This window comes from Eurosta solidaginis, chromosome 4, assembly GCF_040869045.1.
Source record: "Eurosta solidaginis isolate ZX-2024a chromosome 4, ASM4086904v1, whole genome shotgun sequence".
NCBI classification, from domain to species: Eukaryota; Metazoa; Arthropoda; class Insecta; order Diptera; family Tephritidae; genus Eurosta; species Eurosta solidaginis.
In genome coordinates, this window is record NC_090322.1 from 14,236,469 (window position 1) to 14,255,113 (window position 18,645).

Genomic DNA, 18,645 nt, shown 5'->3' on the forward strand with positions numbered 1-18,645 from the left:
GTGGAATGTCCCCCAGCTAGCTCAGGGCGAGAGGTCGGGGCCCTTAACCCTTGTCCACCTTGATGCGGGGCGGATATCACAATCATCATCATACTTACGTCCGTGCACAACCCTATTGTAAGGTTCGCGTCTCTTAAGCAGATGACGACTTCTTGCAACATCCGAAGATGTGAGTCAAAGTCAGGGGCGATGATCAGTAAGTCATCCAAATAGATAAAAACATTTGACATTAGTATTTGTGGAATGAAACGGTCTATTATGTAGCGGCATGTAGTGCCAGCCAACTAAAAACTAAAAATAAAACTAAAAACTAAAATAGCTGGCATCACCCCCACATGCAACCATGCATGTATGCACTTGGTGTTACTGGGTGAGAGAGTCGAATGACGGAGAGAATTCTGATTGGCTGAATCTTCCGTTACTCGACTCTATCACGCCACTGCATCATGCGATTTTACCGCTATGCACTTTTGGCATAGCGGCAGGGCCGCTTTGAAGCGTCAGCATTTTTTCTACAGTTTTGAGTTTGAATTGAGCCGGCCGCCGCGCTACACGCGCAATCGGAAAATATTAAAACAAAAACTGGAAAAATTGTAACCAAAGTTAAAGACTAGAAAAAGGACTAAGTTTAAATCAAAAAAAGTGTAAAACATTTTTATTGTACAAATATAAACTAAAAATAATTCAATATGTGAACTAAAACATATACAAAAGTTTATAGTACAAACAGGAAACCGAAAAATGAAATTTAAAATAAAAACTAATAAAATCAAAAAGGGAAAAATAGTTTCTTCCAGTAAGTGCGTGTGTGAGCGTGGGGTTGTATGCGAAAACAAGTGGCAGCAAAGCGCCACTTTACATGGCGACCGTGACACTTTTCGTTCGTGCGCTAAAAATTATAAAAAGTTAGTGCAAGTTCTTCTTTATTAGAAATACAGTGTAAGCAAGTCTAGAGCAGCAGTGGTGACTGCAAATTATTCCATCGCACCGGAAAATGCACTAGAAGAATTGGAACAATTAGTCGGTGTGCCACGTGCTAATTTCTTACTTACGATTAAAACATTTTCATACATTTTGCGGCTTACAACAACATTTGTTATAAAGCCGACGCTTTCGCATTATGAATTGCGTGAAAAACTAAAATTACAAATGGTGCAAAAATCGACCCTATTGTTAAATTATGGGCCCATCAAACTACGCCCATTACAAATAAATTAGCCTGCGAACAATAAGAACCAAAAAAAATACATCATGTGAAATGCAAATTAAATGTTGAAATATCATCGCACTGTGAACAGCGTGAACACCAGCGTTAGCTATGTTAGAATTAGAAACAAGTACGGGTGAAGATAAGAAGTGGGAGATGAGCCACGAGGAAGTCGAGACCAAACCTATCAACGACCAAATTTATACCAACACAACGGGCGACGTGAAGTCAATTTAAAATATATCTTATCGTAAGCGGAAATCTTGCTAAAACAAAGATTTTTATAAAAATATTTTTTCTATGCTTTTAAAACTATAAATCTTTTATTTCCAATCAATTAATAACACTCTTTTCCACACAAACGCTTATGAAAATAATTTAAAGTTGATAAATAGTCAATTAATATTAATATAATAGTAATACAATATTTATCGTTTATCTCTGCAAGTTTTCTTGAAGTCGTTTGAAGAGTTTGTGATAAATAGAAACTTTTTATAAAAGAAAATGTTTATATTTTCAATAATATTATGTATTGTAATATATTTACATTTGAAGTAATTCAGAATTTCATGCACACATTAAACGAAGAAGGCTTAATAAAATAAAATTGTTTACATACAGCCATTCCCTCTCATAAATAAACGTTTATGAAATAATTTGGAATTTTTTTTTGGAACTTTCCAAGTTGTAAAATATGGACAAATATTTTCGTGTTTTTGTCCGCAAGCGTACATAATGCGTTTGGATGAAAAATTTCAAATATTACAAATTTGAAATATAAAACTTATCGCTTCTTAAATCTTAATAAATCGTTTTAAGCATCTTTTAAACATTTTTGAAGTAATGCCTTGTTGCAAATACACCTAACAAAAAAATGTATACACATTAGGGCAGTTCAGAGTTTTGTGCATTAGATATTGAGGAAAAAATGTTTCTTCGTCATTTGAAAATATTGTTTTTTTTGATTTTGTTATGCATTGACAATGAGGAAAAAATTAACTTCGGGTTTTAATGTCGCGTATTAGCCTTGACGTATCAAATGCATAGCAGTATACATTTTTCGCGTTTTGGTGTAAACGTACTACACCAGTTTGTAAACACTATGACCACTTCCACAAAATCCTGAGCTCCCCTATTTTTTTTAAATATGAATGCCATAAAATGAAATTTTTGCCTTCGTATATGTACATAAACCACATGAATTTAATATGGAAAAAATTAAAATATTTTCATCAACCACAACTTAAACAAAGCGTTTCGTTTGCTGTAGATATTATATATATACATGTTCTCGTGAAACGGTTTGGAAGCTTTATTAATAGCGGTGCGTCCGCAATATAATAGAAGATTTTTTTTTGATAGAAAGCGGTGAGTCCGTGATACAATATACGTCATACTTTCAATATAAAGCGATGTGGTCGTAAACATCGCCGTATATTCGAACAAAAAAAATAAAATTTTGGTTAGGCTTGTGGAAACAAGTACGGTTTTTCTATATTTTTTTTCCAATAGTCCGAAAAAAAAATATACTAGCCTGTTTCGGTTTTTCACAAAATAAATAAAACCGGAACACGCTTGCCTATTTCCTTTTGCAAAGCCCATTCTGGGGGGCGAGAAACCACAGACCAAGTGTCCTTTTTAGGACAGCCTGTCCATTGGTTAGCTAGCGGGGCTAACCTAGTGGGGGACAGTCGGTAAGTCCGACTAAGTTCGGCACGGAAGGGGGGTAGGCATTTCTCTAGCCTATAATTTAGAGAAAATCCGCAGACCGGATGTTCCTTTGTTTTCAAAAAAAAAACAAATTATATAATTTTCTTAACCAGACTTACCATTTTATAAAACTCATACCAAACGCGACAAATATTAACCGGATTTTCAAATAATATTTACAAAATATTTACCTGATTTACAAAATTTTTTCTCTTAAAATAATTTTCAATAAAATTACCCTGTTTCAAACACATGTCCGATTCTGAGGGCAATTCCAGCGATAAATCAAGCCCTAAAGGAAGGTGTTCACTAGCTCGTCAAGAAGATTTTTTAGGATTTAATGACTCAGATATCGCAGAAAATAATACTTCAAATTTTCAGTCAGTAACTAATATTATAAACACTCAGCCTTCAGCAAATTCGTCTAATAATTCAGACAACCTACTAACTAGCACTTCCAATTTTCAGTCAGGAACTGACTTTTCCAATTCTCACTCTACTTCAAATTCTTCTAATTTGCCTTCAACAAATAATTCTTCAGATTTACAATCGAATAACAATATTTCAATCATGGCAACCTCAGAACAGAAAAAGGTGTTCATTACCAGTTGCGCCTCAATTATTAGGGACAACTACAGCGGCGATCCACTGGCATTAGAATCTTTTATCGACAAAATAAAATTAATTGAAATCTTCTCAGATGAAAATTTAAATAGTAATTTTATTGCATTTTTGAAATCCAAACTTGAGGGAAAAGCACGCGAAGCATTACCAACCGTAATAAATTCAGTCGATGACATAAAGACTGCCTTGAGAAATAGAATAAAACCCGACAACTCGAAAGTTGTTTCTGGTAAAATCGCGTCTTTACATGTCATCAATAATAATTACTCAGACTTTGCTAAGCGCGTTGAAGAACTATCCGACGCATTGGAACGTTCTTTGATTATTGAAGGTATGACACAAGCCAAGGCACATGAAATGGCCGTAGAGCAAACAGTGAATGTGTGCAGGTTGAACACTCGTTCAGAATTGGTCAAATCCATCCTGGCTTCAACTACCTTCAGTGATTCAAAAGACGTAGTTGCAAAAATGATAGTCGAACGTAATAATGAGGTAAAAGAAAGACAAGTACTAGCATTCCGTACTCGTGGTAATTGGCAAAATAGTTTTCGAGGAAATTATAGAGGTAATAATTTCAATAATAGGTACAACAATCCAAACGCAAGATTCAACAATAACAATAGAAATAATTACAACAATAATAATTACGGGTACACTAATTCTAATAGAGGTAATAATGACAGATATAGCACTAATAGAAACAATCAGCCTGGTTGTAGTAACAATAATGCTAATAATAATAGACGTTCAAATTCGCGAAGTAATGCCAATGTACGCGCTTTAAACGTGAACGACCCTCAGGAGCGAACACTGGGGGATCGGGATCACGATTTAGACAATTAAACGAATCTTCTTCAAAAATATTAAAATCCATCTACTGCTTGAACCTTAATTATTCAGATTTTATTGAACTTCAATGTAGCGATTCCTACAAACCATGTACTTTTCTAATAGATTCACAAGCAGATATTTCTTTAATCAAAATTTCAAGTTTATATCAAAATTGTAACTTTAATACTAACGAAATAACAAACATAACAGGCGTAACGCCTGAAACAATTTCAACTTTAGGAACCTTAAAAACCAAATTAATTGCATATAAGTTTTTAATACCGCATACTTTACATGTAGTTAACGACGATTTCAATATACCTTCAGACGGAATACTCGGCAAAGACTTTTTAAAATTGAATAAATGCATTATTAATTACGCGAGCGATAGCATAACTATTAATACCGGATTAGATAACGCAAATATACCAATTTTACACGGCACAAGTACCGATTCTTTAGTTATTCCTCCGAGATGTGAAGTTTATCGGTTATTTAAATTACCAAAATGCGATAATCCTGTTTTTGTAGACTCGCAAGAAATCTGTAATGGTGTTTTTACGGCAAAGTGCATTGTTGACACAAATAATCCAGTTATAAAAATTTTAAATATTACTGACGAAGTAAAACATGTCAACAATTGCAATATCGTAACGGAAGATATCACCAACTACAATGTCTGCAAAATCAATGAAACTTCAAAAGATCAAAAACGCTTAGAGGAATTAACGAAAATTTTGAAAAATCAAATGCCGGGTTATGCTCAAAAACAATTACTAGATTTATGCTTAAAATATGCCGATGTATTCGCTTTAAAAACGGATCGTATGACTTTAAATAACTTTTACGAACAAAAGCTACGTTTAACTGATAAAAATCCAGTCTATATAAAAAATTATCGTTTACCATATACACAACGTGAAGAAATTAATAAACAAGTCGAAAATTTAATGCGAAATGATTTAATAGAACCCAGCTTTTCTAATTATAACAGCCCTTTAATTTTGGTGCCGAAAAAGGATCCTACAGGCCAAAAGTCTTACCGTATGTGCGTTGATTTCAGAGCAGTCAACAAAAAGCTTATCGCAGACAAATTTCCGTTGGCACGCGTAGACGACATACTCGACAATCTTGGCAGAGCCAAATATTTTTCGACTTTAGATCTTTTTTCTGGTTTTCACCGCATTGCACAATCCAAATGGCATTGTAACAAATTGGTAGAGTGGACGTCCAGGCACGGTAAACGCGGTATAAGGTTTACTAGCTTCGTCTAGCTCGATTTGCCAATTTCTTGTGACAAAGATGCATACTATATGAAATATATTTTGCTTCACATTAAGATTTTACACATTCTCTACGACCCCTCCTTGGTCATCAAAATTCATCCAAACGTTTATATGCTCAATCGGAGCCGTCTTCAAACTTAAGAAAAAACAAACACCCTAATGCCTACCTATAAGTTTGTTGCAGGGCTTATTGGCCACTGCACGATACAACAACAAAAAACGTATTTTCCTGCAATTACCTGTTTGGACTAATTTCTGAGTGCCCTTTCGGTGCCGCTTAGATTTGGGACGGTTCAACTTGACATAAAAATTGAATTCATACATACATACAAATACATATAAAAATACAAAAGTCGCCTATTCTGTATAAAAAGAATGTTATGCTTCCGCTATTCCCGCTCTCCAAATTATTCGTGCGCACTGCGGTACCTTTTTTTTTTTGGAGGCAAAATATTTAAACAAGAAAATCAGCTCTTTGCTCACTTTTCGCGCACAGAGACAAGTTGCAGTGCGCGGTCTGCTGTGTAAATATAAAGTAATATGTCAAACCGTAGCCCCTGTGCGCGAAAAGTGAGCAAAGAGCTGATTTTCTTGTTTAAATATTTTGCCTCCAAAAAATATAATTGAAAGGCCAAAGGCCACACAAAAAAAAACACAATTCGGTCGTCAAATTAACAGGAAAAAGCTGCATATGGATGTGGAATAACATTTTTATTTGCGACATGGTCACCTTTGATGACCGAAAGCTTCTTCAGCGCCAGGGAACCTATTTGTACCAGCCTCGTATACCGGTTTTATTATACCAGTCACGTTATAGCAGACACCTCATATAATTTCCTTCCCATAACCTATGATCCGAGTCCAACAGAAGAGACCTCAACCACCAAAAAAAAAAAAAGGTACCGCAGTGCGCACGAATAATTTGGAGAGCGGGAAGAGCGGAAGCATAACATTCTTTTTATACAGAATAGGCGATTACTTTTGTATTTTTATATGTATTTGTATGTATGTATGAATTCAATTTTTATGTCAAGTTGAGCCGTCCCAAATCTAAGCGGCACCGAAAGGGCACTCAGAAATTAGTCCAAATGGGTAATTGCAGGAAAATACGTTTTTTGTTGTTGTATCGTGCAGTGGCCAATAAGCCCTGCAACAAACCCGTGAATATCCTTGAGAGCGCTCTTATAGGTAGGCATTAGGTTGTTTGTTTTTTCTTAAGTTTGAAGGCGGCTCCGATTGAGCATATAAACGTTTGGATGAATTTTGATGATCAAGGAGGGGTCGTAGAGAATGTGTAAAATCTTAATGTGACGCAAAATATATTTCATATAGTATGCATCTTTGTCACACCATGTTTCACCCTCTGCACTAATTCGATGTATTCTATGCGCGTCTACTATTTATCACAACTGACTCAGTTATATGTTATACACAGAAATACAACAGAGGGTTGTGTCTCCGCTTTTCGGTACACCCTGTGCTGTAGCTAGTTGGCGCTGGATGGGTCTCCTAAGCATTATCTAAGCGAGGATAGGCGTTTTTTTCACGCGCAAACGAAACGTATACGGTAAAAAACAACACGGCTAATAATAGCTTAGATAATGCTTATACCTATATGACACTACTTTATCTTTTTGTATTTTTTCCTGTATTTTGTGCGAAAGAAATGGAACATAAAATTTTGGTGTAGGTGGAAACGGGCAAGCTATGTAAGAAAAAACTATCGAAATACAAAGAAAATACAATCTAGGCTGTTAAAAACAAACTAACCAGTTTGTATTTCGATAGGTTTTTTCAGGGATGCACCTTAACGTTAAGCTAATCGTTTATTAAAAAATTTCCATCGTTTCCGTTGAAACACTTCGAAATATTATCGATAAAGAAATTATCAAGATAAATTGTATCTCGTTTTTAACCGAAACGAAAATCTTTCGTTAGCGTTAAAAACATTAACAAAAACGTAATACTTTGTGTTTGAATTGTGCTGGCAATGCTATAGCCATGGTGAAGCCGTAAGGTGGTAACAGCGAGCGGACATACACACACAAACTCCATGTACCTAATTTGTTTGTGTAATTCGTTGGTGGTAATGTCAAAAATACTCTGAGAAATGTTCGTACTGTCAAAATTCATGAGAAAAGTGGCAATCAGCTTGGCTTATGCTTTCACCTTTAATGACTCCGCCATCAATCAGCTTTGCCAGCATAGTTTGAAATTAAAAATCAACATAAACGATTTGATTTCGTTTTGATATGGCAGAAAACGAAGCAAAATCATTTCGTTAATTTGACGTTCTTAACGTTAATAAACGAAACGAAATGACTTTGTTTCGTTTATTAACGTTAATTATCGTAACGAAATGATATCGGTTCGTTGGTTAAGCATGCCTGGGTTTTTTTAACATTCGGCCGTTTTTTCTTTATATTTTGTGACACTTGGATATTTTTGTTCATTTTTTTTCTGACAGTACATTTTATTTTGATAATTTAAAACTAAATAAATAAAAAATAATGGAGTTGGAAATTTTAAATATTGCAACAAATTGTTTGTTGCAGGCTTCCGCTCTTACCATAAGAGGGAAACAGAAACTAAAGAAAAAGAAATACGCCGCACAATGGCTTTTAAAAAGAGAAACAGAGGGTAAGCCCTAAACTTATTAATTAATAACGTAGTTTGCAAGAATACAAAGAAGAAATATACAATATACATGGATGTGGTAGCCTCTGTGGTGGTGACGGTAATGGGCGTGCTTTTGTTTATGTGTCCGTCTATTTGTAGGACTTATAGCCTTGTCTATTGAATGATGCACTATGAATTACCGGCAGAAAGCGCTAGCGCATTTCATCGAGAGTTTGATCGCCAAATGCGATGGAAATTTCAGCATTGTATTTTTTCCAGCTAGGCAAAGATTTGACGGTTGACCAGAATTAACCGACACCAGCAAAGAGGCTACAGTTCTTAATATGGGTAGTAGTGCAGTTTACGGTACCCACCCTAAAGTTGGGCCAAGATTTTCGAGTGAGGTATCAAAAGACGCGTATTCACGTCTCTTTTGGCCCAAATTTCGATGGGCACCGTAAACTGCACTACTACCCATATTAAGAACTGTAGCCTCTTTGCTGGTGTCGGTTAATTCTGGTCAACCGTCAAATCTTTGCCTAGCTGGAAAAAATACAATGCTGAAATTTCCATCGCATTTGGCGATCAAACTCTCGACGAAATGCGCTAGCGCTTTCTGCCGGTAATTCATAGTGCATCATTCAATAGACAAGGCTATAAGTCCTACAAATAGACGGACACATAAACAAAAGCACGCCCATTACCGTCACCACCACAGAGGCTACCACATCCATGTATATTGTATATTTCTTCTTTGTATTCTTGCAAACTACGTTATTAATTAATAAGTTTAGGGCTTACCCTCTGTTTCTCTTTTTAAAAGCCATTGTGCGGCGTATTTCTTTTTCTTTAGTTTCTGTTTCCCTCTTATGGTAAGAGCGGAAGCCTGCAACAAACAATTTGTTGCAATATTTAAAATTTCCAACTCCATTATTTTTTATTTATTTAGTTTTAAATTATCAAAATAAAATGTACTGTCAGAAAAAAAATGAACGAAAATATCCAAGTGTCACAAAATATAAATTTCGATGGGCACCGTAAACTGCACTATTACCTTAATATGTTCTTCCCATTTGGCAAGTTTGTGTTCATTTACCACTCGCGTAATATCCAACTCAAGATTCCTGACATGAGGGATTCTAGGGTTGAGTTGCCTCGCCAAGTCACGTTCTTTTTACTAGGGTTGCAGTTTCGCGCGCTCACCTTGCCGGACATCCATCGGAATGGGGAGAGCAGCAAAGAATTGTAAACTACAATACCCTAAATAGGAATTTACTTGCATTATATTTATACTTTATTTTCGTCGTAGGATTTAGCTGTAAGCTATTTAGGGAAATTCAGTGCGAAGACAGCAAGCTATATCGAAACATCTTACGAATTACTCCTGCTCAGTTCGAGATGCTGCTGGAAAAAGTGCGTCCCTACATCACGAAAAAGATACAAAAATGAGAAGCTGTATTGGGCCAGGAGAACGATTACAATTGACCCTGCGCTATTTGGCCACTGGTAACTAACAGACATAGCATAAAAACTACTAAAAACCAGCACTTCATTTGGGTTTTTATGATGATAATGTGGACTACTTGGGGTCTTTGGCGACGGATTGAGGTTTTACTGGGGGAAGCAAGTCTTATATTTCTGGAATTAACAAATATTATTTCGGGATCAATCTGCGACCACTTTTGCGGATCACTTCGAAATAACGACTTTTTGGGTGTAGTTTTTGGGATAAAATCTTAACTAATTTGGTATTTGTTTTGAGATCTTTTCCGAATATAACCAATTTTGATAGAAATAATTGATCGGTTTCGATGTAAGCCGCCGTGGTGTTGGTGTGATGGTAGCGTGCTCTGCCTATGTATGTAGGATAAAACCCCAAACGAAATGGCGCTTTCAGTTTAAGGTGTCATTTTTACGCAACCAATTGTTCGTTCAGAAGCAGTGTGTGTGATTTCCCCTTGAAATGTTGTACAACTTTTTACCATCGTAGGTGAAAGCCAAATGTCTCTTCAATTGCCATTCCGCATTCAGCAATCGACAATTTCAAAAATTTTAAAGGAATCTATTCCTGCCCTATATTTAGCTTTAAACGAGGAGTATTTAAAATTTCCAGCAACGGAAGAGGACTGGCTGAATATTGCGAAGGATTTTTATGAAATGTGGGGATTTCCGAATTGCATCGGTGCTTTAGGTGGTAAATTAAAATATATTTATTATTAAAGAGTTCAATTACAAGCTATAATGACACTTTTCAGGGAAGCATTGTAAGATACTGCCGATGAGGAAAAGTGGATCTACATATTTTAATTATAAAGGATATCATTCATTTGTGTTGATGGCAGTCGCAGATGCCAATTACCGTTTTATTTATGCAGATGTAGGTGTTAACGGAAGAGTAGGAGACGCCGGAATTTGGCTAAAATCGGAATTGAAATACGCTATAGAAAGAAATGAAGTTAAAATACCTCCTCCAAGTTTTCTTCCGTTATCATAAACTTTATCACCGTATGTACTATTAGCCGATGACGTATTTGCTCTCAAGGAGTATTTGATGAAGCCTTACTCTCATCTGAGACTTACAGATTCCGAAATTAAATATAATTACATGGTTTCGAGAAACAGGCGTGTTGTCGAAAACACTTTTGGAATTCTGACAAATCGTTTCCGTGCTCCAGCTGCAGCCGTTCAAGTAGTGCTCGCTTGCATATGTGTGCATAATCTTTTACGAACCCAAAATATGCACACAAAAAGTAGTTTTGACGTGATTTCGGATGCTGAAATTGACCAAATAATAGGAAGCAATTATACGTCAACTTCAAGCGAAAGAAATATGCCAAAGAGGGGTGCAGATGAAATGAGGCGAAATTTTGAAAACTATTTCGCAGCGTTAAATTAATTATGGTCCCACCCATGCAAGCTTGTTGCACGGGTGCATAAAGGGACAACGTTCTACTATAATACTTCTATATTGATACATCTTGTATAGAAAGAAATAAAAATAAAGATAAATAATCTAATCTAATCTAATATCTAATATATATTATAAATGGGAAAGTTTGGATGTTAAGATGTTTGGATGTTTAGATGTTTGGATATTTGGATGTTTGTCCAGACGTTTGTCTTTGTGACTCAATAACGCAAGAACGGCTGGACCGATTTGGATGAAATTTTGCACACATATAGCCAATAGTCTAGAAGGATCTACTAGCTATATATTTTTTAAAAGGGGCGTGGTCCCCGCCCCCTAGGAACAGTTATAATTTAATTATTATATTTTTTCGTCTTTGCGACTGAATCACGCCAGAATGGCTACACGGATTTTGATGAAATTTGGGACACAGACAGTAGTCTACTAGCAAAATTTTTTTCGAACATGTAAAGAGGGGTAGGGGTCCCACGACCCTTCGAGAAATTATTTTTCATAATTTTTACACATTATAACTTTACGTATACTGGCCTTCACCAATATCACAGACTCAAGGGGTCAAATAAGTCGAGGGCTTACAAAGTAAGCAGTGACACCCTCCGCCCGCCCCCCTTTATCTCCCCCTCTGGTGTAAAATCCATAAATTGTTATAACTCAATCTAAATTTTCTCCTAAATCAAGAGTTTTTGGTATCTGGTACATACAGAACGAGATCTAGACAATTTTGGAGGAACGATCAGTGGTCCTCTCCTCTACTCCCGCCATCCGCCCTCCATCAATTGTTTTTATTAGCACGCTTTTATTAGCTTTACCTGTATGTTTCTATCTAACTTTTTATTCGCTCCAATGCGCCTGCTGCCTTATTAACATGGTTTTATAATTAGCTTCACCTTAGTTGTAATCCCGTAAGGGTCATATCGAGACCCTTCCGGGATCATTTCTGGATGGTTTTCGGGATCGGTCCGGGATTACGCCGGGGTAATTTCGGGACTTTTTCGGGACTATTTCGGGATCATTTTGGGACCCTTCCGGGATCATTTCTGTATAGTTTACGGGATCCGTTCGGGATCCCGTCGGGGTTATTTTGGAACATTTTCGGGACTATTCCGGAATCATTTCGGGACTATTTCGCGATCATTTGGGGACCCTTCCGGCATCATTTCTGGATGGTTTTCGGGATCCGTGCGGGATCTCGTCGGGGTCATATGGGGACTGTTTCGGGATCATTTGAGGGCTCTTCCGGCATCATTTCTGGATGGTTTTCGGGATCCGTCCGGGATATCGTCGGGGTCATTTGGGGACTTTTTCGGGATCATTTGGGGGCTCTTCCGGCATCATTTCTGGATGGTTTTCGGGATCCGTCCGGGATCTCGTCGGGGTCATTTGGGGACTTTTTCGGGATCATTTTGGGGCTCATCCGGCATCATTTCTGGATGGTTTTCGGGATCCGTCCGGGATCCCGTCGGGGTCATTTCGGGACTTTTTCGCGACTAATACGGGATCATTTGGGAACCCTTTCGGCATCATTTCTGGATGGTTTTGGGATCCGTCCGGGATCCCGCCGGGTCATTTCGGGACTTTTTCGCGACTAATACGGGATCATTTGGGAACCCTTTCGGCATCATTTCTGGATGGTTTTCGGTATCCGTCCGGGATCCCATTAGGGTAATTTCGGGACTATTAGGGGATCATTTGGGAACCTTTCCGGCATCATTTCTGGATAATTTTCGAGATCTGTCCGGGATGCCGACGAGGTCATTTCGGGACTATTTCGGGATCATTTGGGATACCTACCGGCATCATTTCTGGATGGTTTTTGGGATTCGTCCGGGATCCCGTCGTGGTCCTTTCGGGCCTTTTTTCGACTAATACGGGATCATTTGCGGACCCTTTCGGCATCATTTCTGGATAGTTGTCGGGATCCCATCACGGTCATTTCGGGACTATTAGGGGATCATTTGAGGACCTTTCCGGCATCATTTCTGTATTGTTTTCGGAATCCTTTCGGGATCCCGTCAGGGTCATTTTGGGACTTTTTTGGGGCTAATACGGGATCATTTGGGGATCCTCTAGGGGTCGTTTCGTGACTTTTTCTGTTTTATTTCGGGATCATTTGGGGACCCTTCCGGCATAATTTCTTGATGGTTTGCCGGATCCATCAGGGTCATTTCGGGACCATTTTGGGATCATTTGGGGACCCTTCCGAGATCATTTCTGGATCCGTCCGGGATGCCGTAGGAGCCATTTCGGGATTTTTTGTTACTTTTCCGGGATAGTTTTTGGACCCTTCCGGGATCATTTCTGGATCTGTGCGGGATCCCATCTGGGTCATTTCCGGACTATTTCGGGATCATTTTGGGATCCTTCCGGAATCATTTCTGTATGGTTTTCGCGATCCGTCGTTGATTCCCTCGGAGCCATTTCGGAACCTTTTCTGGAGTATGTCGGGGTCATTTGGGGACTTTTTCGGGATCATTTGGGGCTATTCCGGCATCATTTCTGGATGGTTTTCGGGATCCGTGCGGGATCTCGTCGGGGTCATTTGGGGACTTTTTCGGGATCATTTGGGGGCTCTTCCGGCATCATTTCTGGATGGTTTTCGGGATCCGTCCGGGATATCGTCGGGGTCATTTGGGGACTTTTTCGGGATCATTTGGGGGCTCTTCCGGCATCATTTCTGGATGGTTTTCGGGATCCGTCCGGGATCCCATCAGGGTAATTTCGGGACTATTAGGGGATCATTTGTGGACCTTTCCGGCATCATTTCTGGATAATTTTCGGTATCCGTCCGGGATGCCGACGAGGTCATTTCGGGATTATTTCGGGATCATTTGGGATACCTACCGGCATCATTTCTGGATGGTTTTTGGGATTCGTCCGGGATCCCGTCGGGGTCATTTCGGGATCTGTCCGGGATGCCGTCAGGGTCATTTTGGGACTATTAGGTGATCATTTGAGGACCTTTTCGGCATCACTTCTGGATGGTTTTCGGTATCCGCTCAGGATACCGTCGGAATTATTGCGGGACTTTTTCGGGATCATTTGGTGTCCCTTCCGGCATCATTTCTGGCTGGTTTTTGGGATTCGTCCGGCATCCCGTCGGGTTCATTTCGGGACTTTTTCTCGACTAATACGGGATCATTTGCGGGCCCTTTCGGCATCATTTCTAGATAGTTGTCGGGATCCGTTCGGGATCCCGTCAGGGTTTTTCGGAACTATTAGGTGATCATTTGAGGACATTTCCGGCATCATTTCTGGATAGTTTTCGGGATCCTTTCGGGGTCCAGTCAGGGTCATTTCGGGACTTTTTCGGGATCATTTAGAGATGGCTTTCAGGATTCGTCCGGGAACCCGTCAGGGTAATTTCTGAACTTTTCCGAGACTATTTCGGGATAATTTTGGGACCTTCCCAAGATCATTTCTGGATGGATTTTGGGATCAGTCCGGGATGCCGTCAGGGTCATTTTGGTATTAGGTGATCATTTGAGGACCTTTCCGGCATCACTTCTGGATGGTTATCGGTATCCGATCAGGATCCCCTCGGAATCATTGCGGGACTTTTTCGGGATCATTTGGGGTCCCTCCCGAGATCATTTCTGGATGGATTTCGGGATCTGTCCGGGATCCCGTCAGGGTCATTTAGGGGTGCGTTCGAGATCCCGTCAGGGTCATTTCGGGACTGCTTCGAGAATATATCGGGATCATTTCTGGATGGTTTATGGGATCCGTCCATGACCCCTTAAGGGTCATTTCGGGACTATTAGGTGATCATTTGAGGACCTTTCCGGCGTCACTTCTGGATGATTTTCGGTATCCGTTCGGGATCCCGTCGGAATCAATGCGGGACTTTTACGGAATCATTTGGGATTCCTTCCGGCATCATTTCTGGATGGTTTTCGGGATTTGTCCGGGATCCCGTCGGGGTTATTTCGGGACCTTTTCGGGGCTAATACGGGATCATTTGGGGATCCTCTAGGGGTCGTTTCGTGACTTTTTCTGTATTATTTCGGGATCATTTTGGGACCCTTCCGGCATAATTTCTTGATGGTTTGCCGGATCCATCAGGGTCATTTCGGGACCATTTTGGGATCATTTGGGGACCCTTCCGAGATCATTTCTGGATCCGTCCGGCATGCCGTAGGAGCCATTTTGGGATTTTTTGTTACTTTTCCGGGATAGTTTTTGCACCCTTCCGGGATCATTTCTGGATCTGTGCGGGATCCCATCTGGGTCAATTCCGGACAATTTCGGGATCATTTTGGAATCCTTCCGGAATCATTTCTGTATGGTTTTCGCGATCCATTGTGGATCCCCTCGGAGCCATTTCGGAACTTTTTCTGGAGTTAGTCGGGATTATATAGGGACCCTTCCTGGATATTTTCTGGATGGTTTTTGAGATCCGCCCGGGAGCCCGTCAGGGTCATTTCGGAACCTTTTCGGGATCATTTTGGAATACCTTCAGGGATCATTTCTGTGTGGTTCTCTACATACGTCTAGAATCGTGTCGCTCTCATTTCGGGTTTTTTTGGGACTATTCGGGGAACTTTTGGAGACTCTTTCGGGGCATTTCTGGATGGTTTTCGGGATCCGTCCGCGATAGCGTTGGGGTCATTTCGTAGCTTTTTCTGGATAATTTCGGGATCATTTGGGATCCTATCAGGTTATCAGCTCATTTAGTTCTTTTTTTTACTCAATTACAAAAATAAAATGCATTAGACAGAAAACAAAATTTTAAACAGATAATAAGCAGGCTAACGCGAATAGCCCATATATTTAAAATTTTCCTTGCGGACGGGGCCGCGGGTAAAGGCTAGTATATATTATAAACGGGAAAGTTTGGATGTTAAGATGTTTGGATGTTTGGATGTTTGTCCAGACGTTTGTCTTTGTGACTCAATAACGCAAGAACGGCTGGACCGATTTGGATGAAATTTTGCACACATATAGCCAATAGTCTAGAAGGATCTACTAGCTATATTTTTTTGAAAAGGGGGGAGGTCCCCGCCCCCTAGGAACAGTTAAAATTTAACTATTGTATTTTTTCGTCTTTGTGACTGAATCACGCCAGAACGGCTACACGGATTTTGATGAAATTTGGTACACAGACAACAGTCTACAAGCGAAATTTTTTTCGAGCATGGAAAGGGGGGTGGGGATGCCACGACCCCTTCAAACAATTACTTTTTAATAATTTTTACACATTATAATTTTACCTTTACTGACCTTCACCAATATTACAACTCAATAGGTCAAATAAGTCGGGGGCTTACAAAATGAGCAGTGACACCCTCCGTGCCCCCCTCCCCCCTTCTCCCAACCCCTGGTGTAAAATCTATAATTTGTTATAACTCAATATAAATTTTCTCCAAAATCAATAGTTTTTGGTATCTGGCGCATACAGATCGAGATCTAAACAATTTTGGAAAAACGATCAGTGGTCCTCTCCTTCTCCTCCCGCCATCCGCCCTCCTTCAATTGTTTTTATTAGCACGCTTTTATTAGCCTCTATGTTTCTATGTAACTCTTCATTCGCTCCAACACACCTGCTTCCTTATTAACATGGTTTTATAATTAGCTTCACCTTATTTGTAATCCCGTTAGGGTCATATCGAAAGCCTTCCGGGATCATTTCTGGATGGTTTTCGGGATCCGTCCGGGATCCCGCCGCGGTAATTTCGGGACTTTTTCGGGGTCATTTTGGGTCCCTTAAGTAATCATTTACGAGATCATTTGGGGACCCTTTCGGCATCATTTCTGGATGGTTTTCTGGATCCGTCCGGGATCCCGACGGGATCATTTCGGGATTATTTCGGGATCGTTTGGGGTCCCTTCCACCATCATTTCTGGATGGTTTTCGAGATCCGTCCGGGATCCCTTCGGGGTCATTTCGGGACTTTTTCTCGACTAATACGAGATCATTTGGGGACCCTTTCGGCATCATTTCTGGATGGTTTTCTGGATCCGTCCGGGATGCCGACGGGATCATTTCGGTATTATTTCGGGATCGTTTGGGGTCCCTTCCACCATCATTTCTGGATGGTTTTCGAGATCCGTCCGGGATCCCTTCGGGGTCATTTCGGGACTTTTTCTCGACTAATACGGGATCATTTGGGGACCCTTTCGGCATCATTTCTGAATGGTTTTCGGGATCCGTCCGGGATCCCGTCGGGGCCATTTCGGGATCATTTGGGGTCCCTTCCACCATCATTTCTGGATGGTTTTCGGGATCCGTCCGGGATCCCTTCGGGGTCATTTCGGGACTTTTTCTCGACTAATACGGGATCATTTGAGGACATTTCCGGCATCATTTCTGGATAGTTTTCTGGATCCGTCCGGGATCCCGCCGGGGTCATTTCGGGACTTTTTCGGGATCATTTGGGGTCCCTTCCACCATCATTTCTGGATGGTTTTCGAGATCCGTCCGGGATCCCTTCGGGGTCATTTCGGGACTTTTTCTCGACTAATACGGGATCATTTGGGGCCCTTTCGGCATCATTTCTGGATGGTTTTCGGGATCCGTCCGGGATCCCGTCAGGGTCATTTCGGTAATATTAGGAGATCATTTGAGGGCATTTCCGGCATCATTTCTGGGTAGTTTTCTGGATCCGTCCGGGATCCCGACGGGGTCATTTCGGGATTATTTCGGGATCGTTTGGGGTACCTTCCGGCATCATTTCTGGATTGTTTTCGGTATCCGTCGGGGATCCCGTCGGGGTCATTTCGGGACTTTTTCGGGATCATTTGGGGTCCCTTCCACCATCATTCTTTTGGGATCCTTTCAGCATCATTTCTGGATGGTTTTCGGGATCCGTCCGAGATCCCGTCGGGGTCATTTCAGGACTTTTTCGGACTCATTTGGAGTACCTTTCTTCATCATTTCTATATGGTTTTGGGGATCCGTGGGATAATTTCCGGCATCATTTCTGGACATTCTCGGGATCCGTCCGGGATATCGTCGGTGTCATTTCGGGACTATTCCGGGATCATTTTGGGTACCTTCCGGCATCATTTCTAGATGGTTTTCGGGATTGTTTCGGGTTCATTTGGGGTACCTTCCGGTATTATTTCTGGATGGTTTTCGGAATCCGTCCGGGATCCCGTGGGGGTAATTTCGGGACTTTCTCGACTAATACGGGATCATTTGGGGACCTTTCCGACATCATTTCTGGATAGTTTTCTGGATCCGTCCGGGATCCCGACGGGGTCATTTCTGGACTTTTTCGGGATCGTTTGGGGTACATACCGTCATCATTTCTGGATGGTTTTCGGTATCCGTCCGGGATCCCGTCGGGATCATTTCGGGACTTTTTTGGGATCATTTGGGATCCTTTCAACATCATTTCTGGATGGTTTTCGGGATCCGTCCGGGATCCCGTCAGGGTAATTTCGGGAATATTAGGGGATCATTTGAGCACCTTTCCGGCATCATTTCTGGCTGGTTT

At 40.3% G+C, this 18,645-nt stretch overlaps 1 protein-coding gene across 1 annotated transcript in view; it reads left to right on the forward strand.

Moving 5' to 3' along the window:
• Positions 1 to 292: 292 nt before the first annotated feature.
• Positions 293 to 18,645, forward strand: part of LOC137249104 (carnosine N-methyltransferase) — a 29,616-nt gene continuing 11,263 nt past the window's right edge. Inside the window, exon 1 of the mRNA XM_067780281.1 lies at positions 293 to 1,457. The gene's annotated coding sequence lies outside the window, so the exon portion shown is untranslated. The remainder of the gene's footprint in view (positions 1,458 to 18,645) is intronic.